The sequence below is a fragment of the Mercenaria mercenaria genome, chromosome 11 (assembly GCF_021730395.1).
Source record: "Mercenaria mercenaria strain notata chromosome 11, MADL_Memer_1, whole genome shotgun sequence".
Taxonomy (NCBI): Eukaryota; Metazoa; Mollusca; class Bivalvia; order Venerida; family Veneridae; genus Mercenaria; species Mercenaria mercenaria.
Window position 1 is genome coordinate 61,461,389 of NC_069371.1, and position 13,533 is coordinate 61,474,921.

Consider the following 13,533-nt stretch of genomic DNA (forward strand, 5'->3'; position numbering starts at 1 on the left):
ATCAATTTCTACATCTACATTCAATTTCTGACTTGGAGGTCGGGGCAGTTGTTAAAAGCATGCTGCTGATATTCATGCGTTAAGAGAGTAAGAGCAGTAATATATCTATCTATCTATAAATACTGCATGACACCCTTGCGAGTATTTTATGAAGGTGCGCGTCAGTGCATAAGAGTTTAAAAGAAGAATTAAAGTAATACATAAAGTATTTGTGAGAATTTGAGAAAAAGCTGATAGTGCTAATAAAAAGGCGAAATGTACAGTAAAAGGATTAAAAACAGCCTGGTCACTCAGAAGTCCTGGCCCAGTTTGGTTACCCCTTGCCTAAACTGGTCCAGGGTACTGTAGGTGCTTGAGCAATGTCAGCCGGTGTAATGAAGTATTTCGACCCCCATAGAATAATGATCTCCTGGTCATTATTCTATAGAAAAAGTGACTCCCCGGTCATAGTATTATGACCTCCAGATCATAGTACTATGACTCCCCCACGTGAAGTAAACTGAACCTCACGAAGAATATTGACTCCCATAAAAAAACGACCCCCGGTCATTTGGTCAAATTTAGTGATAACTCATGTATCTAAGGCCTAATTGCTGCATTTTATGCCCCCCCCCCCCCACCCCCACTCGGGAGAGGGGGGCATATAGATTTGCCCTTGTCCGTCCGTCCGTCCTTCCGTTTGACCATTAGCCCTAGATACCATCACTTGACACAGAAATCAGAGCATTCCGCAACGGGAAAAGGGATTCTATTTCTAGACGCTGTATCTTGGTGTATACATTTTTTTCAGGAAAAAAAAAACAATTCACAATACGTTCACAAAACACACCAGTGTCAATAATCCCTGCAAACTTCGGTATGAAGTAATTCTTCAGAAGAAAACTGCACAAGAAACTGCTAGCATAGAACTTAGTATTAATAGAAGCTGCAATGCTTAGCAGTGACAGTAAAGTACGGTAGCGGCAACAATAGAAAGTAGTAGTAGTAGTAGTATTAGTAGTGGCAGTGGTAGTGGCAGTTGCAGTAGCAGCAGCAGCAGCAGCAGCAGTAGCAGCAGCAGCAGCAGCAGAGGAATAAGTGACAGCAACAACAGCAGCAGAAGAAGAGGTAGATGTACAAGACGTATTAGTGGAAGCAGGTAAAGTAGTATCAGTAGTAGCAGTTGTAGTAGTAGTAGTAGAAGTAGTAGTAGTAGTAGTAGTAGAAGAAGAAGAAGTACATGTAGTAATAGCAATAGAAGTAGCGGCACCAGTAGTAGTAGTACAATCAAAATGTTAACTATTGGCAATGGAGGGTATTAGAGTTGTAGATCTAGTAAAATTGTCCGTTAGGTTTGGTGGGGATCACTTTTTAATAGATATTATCGTCCAAAGTCTTTTTAGGAGCCGGTGTTTTACACAGAAAGAGTAACTTTTTTAAATAGAATAATGTCCGGGAATCGATATTGTATGAGAGTTCGAATGTAGTAATTTCGGCAGTGAGTATTTTACATGGAAGGAGTCACTTTTTCTATAGAATAATAACCGGGGTCGTTATTCTATGAGATTCGAAGGGAGTCATCTTTAGGGAGTCAGTATTTTACTTGGAGGGGCCAGTTTTTCTACAGAATAATGACCGGGGGGTCGTTATTCTATAGATTTTTTAAAGGGAGTCAGTTTTTTTATAAGGGGAGTCAATATTTTACAGGAAAGAAGTCACATTTTCTATAGAATAATGACCGGGGGTCGTTATTCTATGGGGGTCGAAATACTTCATTACACCGGCGAAGAATCCCAGAGAATGATGGTAGCCGGGTAGAAAGAGAACTTGTAATAATTACAGGGTGTTTGAATTTGCCGGAAAGATTGGGAATGCATGTGTCTAGTGAGCCGGGTAGGAGGTAAAATATAAGATGGCATTGGCACTGCAACCAGTCCATGGACAATCTTGTAAAACATCAGTAGCCTGGCATCATTTCTTCTGTTTGCAAGGGAACGCCACCCCAATTGCTTTAACATGTGTGTGACACTGCTGTAATTTGAATAGTCACTGGTGACCCATCGAGCGGCCCTGCGTTGGACCATCTCGATTTTATGTATGTTGAGCTGTGTATGTGGACTCCACACTGAGCTGCAGTACTCTAGTTGTGGTCTAACAAGGGTTTTGTAGGCAAATTCCCTAATATTTTGCTGTTTGGAGGGAATATTGCGCTTAATGAAGTTAAGTGTTTGGCCAGCTGTTGAAGTGACCTGGTTTATGTGTTTGTTCCAGTTTAGATCTGAAGTGATGCTAACACCAAGGTATTTTGCATCACTCACGGTTTCTAGTGTCTGCCCATGTAGTGTGTAAGTGGATTGGTAAGGGTGTTTAGACTTGGAAATATTAATCACTCTACATTTGGATGGATTGAATTCCATGTCCCATGTGTGTTCCCATTTTTGTAACCTGGTTAAGTCCTCTTGCAGAGTATGTTGTTGTGTAACATTGTTGACTGTGATATAAACAGCAGTATCATCAGCAAATAACCGGACCTGTGAAACAATATTTTCAGGCAGGTCGTTTATGTATAGCAGAAAGAGAAGAGGGCCGAGGACAGAGCCCTGTGGGACACCAGATGTGACCGGGACCTCATCCGACTTATCAGCATTGACTAAGACGGACTGACGGCGACCGATGAGAAATGATTTGACCCACTGTAGTGTACAGTCCTGGATGCCATGTTGGTGCAGCTTATATAGTAATTTTAGGTGATTAACCTTATCAAACGCCTTTGAGAAGTCGAGGAGTATTAAGTCTGTTTGGTGACCTTGAATTAAATTCCTGGATATGTCCTCGACAAGTCCTAACAGTTGAGTTTCGCATGACCGTTTTGACCTGAAGCCATGCTGAAGGTGATAAAGTATGTTGTTGACCTGGAAATGTTTAGTGATGTTTGATGCGACAATGTGCTCCATAACTTTGCAAAGAACACATGTCAGGGAAATGGGTCTATAGTTAGCAGGGTTGCTTTTGTCACCCTTCTTAAAGAGAGGAGTGACATTCGCCTTGGACCAGTCGGAAGGGATAGTGCCTGTTTCTAGAGATTTTTGGAAAAGTTTGGTAACCAGGGGGGCTATTTGTACACTTAGGTTTTTCAGGACTACCGGTTTTAAGTTATCGGGACCGCAAGCTTTGTCACTCTGTAATGTGGACAAAAGCTTTTGGACACCATTTACACTGATGGAAATTTCAGACATTTTGGGGTATTGAGGCTTTGGGGCATTGCTAAACAGGTATTTAGTTTTCATTAAGCATAGCTGACCTAGTTTTAAGGGATTCATTGGAGTGAAGACGGACTGGAATTGGCGGTTGAGAACATTTGCCTGGCCCCTGCTATCTGTGATAAGGTTATCATTTTCCGATAGTGGGGCAATGCCTTGAGTGTCCTGTTTAGCATTTTTGATAGTTGAGAAGAGCTTTTTACGGGAGAAGTTTTGACCTGGTTTGGGGTTATTTGGATCACCTGAGTGTGCTTCTAGGACATATTCTAGGTAGTTTGTGTGGGCCTGCTTTATCTTCATTTTGACCTGGTTTCTGAAATTTTTGTACTGATGTTTGACCTTTGAATTTGAACTGTTTTTCTGTTTTTTTTGTACAATTTATTTCTTTTTCTGATTTGTCTCTTGATGCCTTGGTGATCCAGGGAAGAGATGGTTTAGAACCCAACCTCTTGGAGGGAATGAAAATATTTATTCCTTCATGGATAAGATCTTTAAATTCTATCCACAGCTCTTCAATAGATTTGGAATGGAAGTCACTAAACATAGAAGGTGACTTTGATTTTACAAACTGTTGGAAATTGACCCAGTTGGCTTTCCGAAGTAAGTGTACAATACGAGGTTTTTGTTTATTAAGACGGGGTTTGACCTCAGAGGTAATTTGGACAATATCATGATCCGAGATACCAGCTACTGACTTTACGGATTTAATAAGGGTAGGGTTGGATGTGAAAAACAGATCTAGAGTATTATTTAACCTTGTGGGGAAATTTACCATTTGTTGTAATGAGAAATCATTTACTAAAGATATGAAGTCTTCATAAAGTTTGGGGAGGGAGCAACCGGGCTTGACTGTAGGGATGCTCTCGTCCCATGCTAATTTTGGGAAGTTAAAGTCGCCGGTAAGCCAAACTTTACCTTTAAGTTTGCTTACCATTTGTAGTGACTTGTACAATTCTAAGATGCTATTTTCATCATATTCATGGCTTCTATAGTACGATGCTATGTAAAGAGGTTGTGATCCAAACAATTCCAGTTTTAACCAAATGATTTCACAGTTTGTTTGTAAGCTTTTCATTTCGGAAACTACGATTGAGTTTTTAACCAGTATGAAGACCCCACCCCCAGATTTACCTGTGTTCCTATCACGTCTGTAGGGGGTATAACCTAAAATATGTGGGAAAATTTCACTATCGGTAATGTTTGGATGTAAGCCATGACTCGGTTCCAAAATATATACAGCTTTGTTAAAAATAACAAGAGGGTCATGATGACCCTGAATCGCTCACCTGAGAAATATGAGCCACATGTTATAATACTATGACTGTTAATAAGATTTTGACTTTAACTGTTTTCTAAACTTGAAATCATATTCATTTTCTTTAAAGAAGCCAGACTATAGTAAAGGCGAGACTAATTTAAGGGTCAGCAAGTTTAGATAAAGCATGGGAAGTGGTATCAATTCGACGTGCAGATATCTATCCTTATATATACAATGTTATTGGATAGCTTTCCTTAAATATACCTTATTATAATGACTGATTCCACTAAGGTGCCATGAGAAATGGTCAGCAATTGACACATCATCCTTAACGGTTTTGCTATATAACCCTGGTCTCTGTGTGGTGTGGGTCGTAGGAGGTAGGATGTGGAGAGCACCTTAGCTAGGCAGCGCTTTTGCTACAGAGCGCCTCAGCTTTCGAACAGAGCTGTAAGATGATGGGTGTCTCTCAGATTTGGCATTTAAGATTCTAAATTATTATTATTAATCTTATTTTAATTTCAAAGGACTATTTCGGAACTATGTATTAATTAATTCAGGATAATTTCGGGCTTTGGAATGAATAAATCATATTTAAAGAACTTTTACCTCATGTTTTTATGTACTAAATAAAATCCACTATACGATCGACAAATGAACTTATAAGACGGCTGATAGGGGTACAATGTTTCAAACGGCAAACTGATGCTAAAATATCAGAAAGTAGGTCAGTAGGTCAAATTCATGGTCACTGAAAGTCATTTTAAGATCGGTACATGCAAAACTATACATGCCATCCAAATTTCAAGGCTGTACCTTAAAAAACAAGAAAGTATGTCAGTAGGTCAAGGTCACAGTAAGGTGACCCGTAATCATGTGGGTTCATCAGCTAAATATAATTAAACTGTCTAGACAATATTATCTGATAATTTTTGAAGTATTTTTTCCTATATAACTCATATAACAAGTGACCCCCAACGTGGGACCTCTTTTTACCCCAGGGACATAATTTGAACAATTCTGTTAGAGGTCCACTAGGCAATGCTACATACAAAATATCAAAAGCCTAGGTCTTTAAGTTTCAGACATGAAGACTTTTAAAGTTTTCTCCTATATAAGTCAATGTAAAACTTGGGACCCCCTGGGGTGGGGCCTCTTTTCACCACAGGGGCACAATTTGAAAATTTCCATAGAGGACCACAAAGCAATGCTATATATAAAATATCAAAGGCCTAGGTCTTGTAGTTTCAGACAAGAAGATTTTTTTTTCCTATATAAGTCCATGTAAAACTTGGGACCCCTGGGGCGGGATCTCTTTTCATCCCAGGGGCACAATTTGAACAATCTTCATAGAGGACCATTAGATGATGTCACATGTCAAATATCAAGGCTCTTTGCCTTGCAGTTTTGGACAAGAAGATTTTTAAAGTTTTTTCCTTCCGGTTGCCCCAGAGTTCTGCATAGAATGAAATTCCTTGAACAATTTTGAAAAGGGACCACCCGAGGATCATTCCTGTGAAGTTTGGTTAATTCTGCCCTGTGGTTTTCAAGAAGAAGATTTTTTTAGAAAATGTTGACGGACACACGACGGACGACGGACGACTGACGACGCACGACGGACGAAGGACATTGACCGGTAACAAAAGCTCACCATGAAGCTTTGGCTCAGGTGAGCTAAAAACAGTATGATGACATTAGTACATATACGAGTCTAGGTCAGATGTGAAGCACTGAAGGTTCACACTGTCCTTGATGTTATAAGGTAAGGCGTTCCACTATCTGATTGTGCGTTCATATGATATTGTGTTCTTGAAGATGGAATGATAAAGTTTCTGATAAAAGACAATATTAAATAGACTATATATTACAAGACATTGTTAAAATGTTAGATGTAGAAAGCTTTAAATTCCTGTTGTTATTGATACATAGTATATGAAATTAGGCTAGCAGTGAACTTCGCCTTTATACATTCCTATAGGGACGAAATTACTAAATTATAATGGTAGGTGGTCCAACTATTTATTGTAGCGTATCTAGTCCCAGCTACCAGCACCAACATGGATTCAAGTCAAAGAATATTTGTGAAATTGATTCCGAATACCCTGTGAATCAACCATTATTATATCGGTCAAGTTATTTGTCAATGCCCTATCCCACACAACGAGCTACCCGCCCGCTTAGCTCAATAGGTAGAGCCTCAGTTTGAAATCATTCGTCCTCCACCTCTGATTCATGTGGGGAAGTTGGCAGTTACTTGCGGAGAACAGGTTTGTACTGGTACAGAATCCAGGAACACTGGTTAGGTTAACTGCCCGCCGTTACATGACTGAAATAGTGTTGAAAAACGGCGTTTAAACCCAAAACGAACAAACACACAACCAGCTACATATTGTTGGTGGCTCCACCTCCTATGAACTACGCGTACCTTTTCTCTTGGAGGTTCCACATGACCTTTGTCATTAGCTGCTGACTCTCTGGCTTACAGCAATGTCCTTCCAGAGTGCATCACTTTTAAATGGGTTAAACTCACCCCGATGCACAAGCCCTACTTAGAATGGTTTCATAGCGAAAAAAGAATGGTTTACGGAGTTCATCCACATAAGCGTGAGAACGAAAGAAAAAAAGAGGAATATTTAACTGCAGTCGGCCATAACTATCTCATAACTACAAGGAGCATGAACTACTTAATCTCACACTTCCATACTGTATTACGTTCTAACTCGTACTTTCAAAGACCGTGCTTTTTCGGAATAATCTAAGTACTAACTTTCCGATCCGAGTTTGGTTCTGTATTAGCAATTGAGCCGTTAAAAACTGCAATCTTCAAATACATGTCTGCTTTAATCTTTGTAGTTGTCGCATACTTATGAACTTTACACCTCATAATTTTTTACTCATCTGATTTGTGTTTGGGACTATTGGAGAAGCGTATGGATTGGCACCGGTTAGATATTACTTGTACAATTTCATATGCTGTATAACATTCGTGTAAATTTCGGACATCTATGTCAAATACATTTTTAGATACGTGCGATACAAACTTTTAAGCCTTTATAGTTAGTGCATCTTTTTGACCAAGTCATGGTCCATAACTGGTCTTGATTAGTAAAATCCTAAACGAATCCTCAGGTGCACAACTTCACAATGCTGAATCATATTCTTGTTACATTTCCTTGACTTTGATTTTGAAATGTGTTCGACACAAACTTTTAAGTCCTTTATGCATAGTTCTACCTGACCCTGGTCCGGCTAGGTGAAATCCCAAACAAAATACCAGGTACACAGTTCCATAATGCTGAATAACAATCTTTTAATGTGTCATGAGTGGTCAAATACTTTTTGAGAAATATGCGACAGAAATTTTGATAAATCCGGGCCTGTAGAACTCGAGCTAAAACTTTCGATATTTCACGTGCAAATAAAAGGGCGTGGAAGCCAGCATGCTAGTTTTTATTACTGTTTACAGCGACCGTGAACATGACAACTGTAAAATATCAAATCTTTAAGTAAGACACCCCAGCGGAAGTAACTACATGCAGTCGGAATAACCCTTGTGACAATCGTTAAGCATTACTAACAGGTAAAATACCTTGGTACTTTAGTGCTACCAAAGCAGCGGTCCAATATATTAAGGTACCATTCGTACCCTTGTTTCATTTTTTTTTTTTTTTGAAAATCTTAAGTTATAAGCGAGGTCCAGTGCTATTAATCTTCAACTTGTTTTAGGTTCGCCAGTACTTACCGTGCGCCTACCGTGGGCTGTTTACACGTGGTTTTCAGGCAAACATTCATGCTGCTCAAAATAATGCGATCGTGTGTTAGGGTACATTTTTGCAGGCGGAGAGTACACTTCAAATGCATCTGCCATCCATCTTTAGATACTCCATGTACACTACAATAAGGTCCGTCTTTCTAATATACATTTCAACCAAGTGCTCAGTATTTGCAGTAAATGTATAGTGCTATTATTTGGAAACAATTTAATCTCTTGTATCATAGAGATCATATCTTATCAGTTGTAAATTTCAAGACGTATAGTAACTTTATAGAGCATCACGGTTTAGGCTGATCTCCGATTAATAAAACAAATCCTATACGGCCAAGTAGAAAATAGAATAGTTTGCTATACTCGGGCTCTATTCACCCCTAGACCCCTCTCCCATCACCCCTCTGCCTTTATCGTTTATTACTGATGGAATCTATCCGTCAATCCACACATTTTCATAACTGCTGCTTGAATTTCAACTGAACAAAGTAAAAACAGGGATTATTTCTATTGCTTTTTTCAATAAAATTTCATAACAGCAGTCTTTAAAATGGTCAGTTTGATATGATAAAGCAAGTGTTTACTATTATATGGGAATAGTCATTATTCGTTAAGTTTATTTATTCAGCTTGAAGGTTCATCCAAAGTGAGCCCCGAGATAATTCTAGAACAGGGAATCGGTGGCACAGTGGTTAGCAGGTCGGACTAGAACAGGGAATCGGTGTCACAGTGGTTAGCAGGTCGAATTACACCAGGGAATCGGTGGCACGGTAGTTAGCAGGTCGGACTACAACAGGGCATCGGTGGCACAGTGGTTAGCAGGTCGGACTACAACAGGGAATCGGTGGCACAGTGGTTAGCAGGTCGGACTAGAACAGGGAATCGGTGTCACAGTGGTTAGCAGGTCGAATTACACCAGGGAATCGGTGGCACAGTAGTTAGCAGGTCGGACTACAACAGGGAATCGGTGGCACAGTGGTTAGCAGGTCGGACTACAACAGGGAATCGGTGGCACAGTGGTTAGCAGGTCGGACTACAACACTAGTGTCTGGTTGCAGCTGACATCTAGACTAGTGGTTAGTGCTGGGTGATCGTTTCCTGCAGTATCGGTCTAGACAAGATGCTGGGAAGGTAAATAATTATGACACATGCAGTCAGCTTGATTAGAAGTAAGTTGTCCCATCCGTTCCTTATGGGGACTTTCATCAACTACCCAAACGAATTACGACTTTTACCTTTTTATTGGCTTTACAGTGGGATACTACACACCAAAGAAGTTCGAAGAAATGCTATGACACATCTTTCAAACCACAATATATAAAATTTATTATAAATAAATTAGAGATAATATTGCATCTAAACGGCTCTTTTCTATTTAATTTGCAGACATCTCTTTATTTTATACTTGGGAACAGTGATCTCAACCAGAGGCCCTCGTTTGCAATTCTTACCTTGGCCTGAACGTTTTACCTAAACTGATTATTGTTGAAGTTTCATTTGAAACTCTTAATCCTTCGGTGAGGTATTGAGCTGCTCTTGCTTGAAGCATAGGTGACCAGACCTTGACCCTAAAAGCCCTTTATCCAATCACAACCTTGATATATTGATTTTTTTATACAGTTCATTCGGTTTATCCAAACTCCTATGGTTTGTCTATTTTTATTAACAATGACATATGTGCAGTCTTTGTATTACTATAAACTTACTACAGTCAAATGTCTTACATAGATAAATCAATCCAAACTCAAACTATTGAGCTTCTTTTCTAATTTTAGTATCTGCGACACTGACCCCATAATACGCAATCAAAGCCTTCTATTTTTAGTAACAGAGACTTTGACCCTGTAACTTTGGAAATGGTAACTTTAAGATTCATTTTATAAACTCTTACTGAGCTTTTTTGTCTATTTTCTGAAACAATGACCTTGACCCAATTTGCAATCACAGCCTCTGACTTACCATAATGTACCTATATGCAAAGTTTTTTCCAATCCAAATTAATGTTATGGAAAGTTTGGCATCATTCTCCTGCAAATAATATGCAGAATTTTATTACATATTTGATGATGCTGGTTTGATAATTCTGGTATTAAAAGTAGTGTAGTAACATTTTAATGCTGTCATCGTTTCCAAATATAGGGTAAGTTGGTCGAACTGACTGCCTATAATCATGACACAAATAACACATGATAAAAAGAATACAACATCTGTGTCTTTCCACACTGGATTTATTAAACCTGTTGTATAACAAGAGCTGTCAGTGGACAGCGTGCTCGACTATTCTCAGTGCTTGATAGTATAATATAAGCAATGAGTAAAACTTTAACATTACAATAAGCATATTCTAAGTCGAAAAGGGGCCATAATTCAGTCAAAATGCTTGATAGAGTTGCCTCCTCCTTTTTACAGACTGGGGTCATGATGGTAAACAAGTATGCAAAATATAAAAGCAATATCTCAATGGACTTTGCAAGTAACTGGGGTGGTACGCAAACTTTAACATTTATTCTAAGTCAAAAAGGGGCCATAATTCAGTCAAAATGCTTGATAGAGTTGCCTCCTCCTTTTTACAGACTGGGATCATGATGGTAAACAAGTATGCAAAATATGAAAGCAATATCTCAATGGACTTTGAAAATATTTTGGGTGGTACGCAAACTTTAACATTTATTCTAAGTTGAAAAGGGGCCATAATTCAGTCAAAATGCTTGATAGAGTTGCCTCCTCCTTTTTACAGACTGGGGTCATGATGGTAAACAAATATGCAAAATATGAATGCAATATCTCAATGGACTTTGAAAATGTTTGGGGTGGTACGCAAACTTTAACATTTATTCTAAGTCGAAAAGGGGCCATAATTCAGTCAAAATGCTTGATAGTTGCCTCCTCCTTTTTACAGACTGGGGTCATGATGGTAAACAAGTAAGCAAAATATGAAAGCAATATCTCAATGGTCTTTGAAAATATTTGGGGTGGTACGCAAACTTTTAACATTTATTCCAAGTCGAAAAGGGGCCATAATTCAGTCAAAATGCTTGATAGAGTTGCCTCCTCCTTTTTACAGACTGGGGTCATGATGGTAAACAAGTATGCAAAATATGAAAGCAATATCTCAATGGACTTTGAAAATGTTTGGGGTGGTACGCAAACTTTAACATTTATTCTAAGTCGAAAAGGGGCCATAATTCAGTCAAAATGCTTGATGGAGTTGCCTCCTACTTTTTACAGATTGGGGTCATGATGGTAAACAAGTATGCAAAATATGAAAGCAATATCTCAATGGACTTTGAAAATATTTGGGGTGGTACGCAAACTTTTAACATTTGTGTGACGCCCACGCTAACGCCAACGACGGGGCAAGTAGGATAGCTCCCCTATTCTTCAAATAGTCGAGATAAAAATGATAAGCTCAATAGAGCCTCGAATTTTAATATTTTATTCAACTTGTTTAATAAACTCAATATGAAAGACATTCATGTAATATCCTCTACTTACAATTTTGCAAATCCTTGTTAGAACCTAAAAGCTAAAGAAAGCCTTATGACAGGAGTCACAGGACAGACTTGTATTTAATGCCAGAGATACAACACAGTGACCTTGCGTCTTTCTTGCCTATTTCAGTACATGAAAGTCACGTTCAATTGTTTTTCTTTTTCTGCACAGTTAAATAACTAGCTGATTTTGATCTGATTTGGGTTTCATGGTCATCAACACAGTAAAGCTTAAATGGGTTAACAGCGTAACCGTATGTTCTCCGTGACTATTTGATAAACGACATTGTGTCTGAAATCATTAGTCCTCCACCTCTGATTCAGGTGGGGAAGTCGGCAGTTACTTGCGGAGAACAGGTTTGTACTGGTACAGAATCCAGGAACACTGGTTAGGTTAACTGCCCACCGTTACATCACTAAAATACTATTGAAAAATGGTGTTAAACCCAAAACAAACAAACAAACAAATAAATGGGTTAACAGGTCTGGAACATTTGGTTTCACATCAAAACTAGAGCTGCGTTTAACTGCCTAATCATCTAGATTGGCATTTCTTCTCCATTATGTATTCATGCACCAAGACCAGTATCACTGGCATCAGTATTTTCTGCAATTCAAGGGCCATAATTCCGAAGTGCCTGGGCTGATTTGGATAGTTACTGAACTTGGCCAAGGACTTATTGTCAAACATATTTTGTTCAAGTTTGGTGAAGATCGGATGAGGACTGTTTGACTTAGAGCGCAGACAAGATTTGTGACAGACGGACAGATGGACACGCACAGACAGGAGTAAATCAATATGTCTCCCACCGCAGTGGTGTGGGACACATAATAACAAGAGGGCCATGATGGCCCTATATATCGCTCACCAGAGTTGATCTGGCCTAATGACTTAGTTTTTTACCCCACGTGAGGCAGTTTCAAATTTAACCTAGAGCTCATCAAGACATTCTGACCAAGTTTCTTAAAGACTGAGTCACAACTGTAGCCTTTGAAGTGTTCACAAGTTTTTCCTTTGATTTGACCATGTGACCTTGTTTTTGACCCTAAATGACCCAGATTAAAACTTGACCTAGAGATCATCAAGACAAACATTCTGAACAAGTTTTATAAAGACGGAGTCACAACTGTGGCCTTGTTCACAAGCTTTTCCTTTGATCTGGCCTACTGACATACTTTTTGACCCCCATGACCTAGTTTCGAACTTGACCTAAAGATCATTAAGGCAAACATTCTGACCAAGTTTCATAAAAATTGGGTCACAAATGTGGTGTCTATAGTGTTCACAAGCTTTTCCTTTCATCTGGCCTACTGACCTAGTTTTTGCCCCCACATGGCCCGAATTGAAACTTACCTACCACATGATCCAAATTCAACCTTGACCTAAAGATCATCAAGACAAACATTCTGACCAAATTTCATAAAGATTGAGTCAAAACATTGGCCTCTAGAGTGTTCACAAGCTTTTTCTTTGATCTAGCCTACTGACCTAGTTTTTGACCCAATATGACCCAGATTCAAACTTGACCTATAGATAATCAAGACAAACATTCTGACTAACTCTAATGAGTTTCAAACTTGAATTGTGGTCTCTAGAGTGATGACAAGATTTTCCTCTGATTTGGCCTATTGACATAGTTTTTGATCCAACATGACCCAGTTTCGAACCTGAACTAGAGATCATCAAGACTAACATTCTGACAAATTTTCATAAAGATTGGGTCATAAATGTGGCCTTTAAAGTGTTCACAAGCTTTTCCTTTGATCTGGCCTACTGAC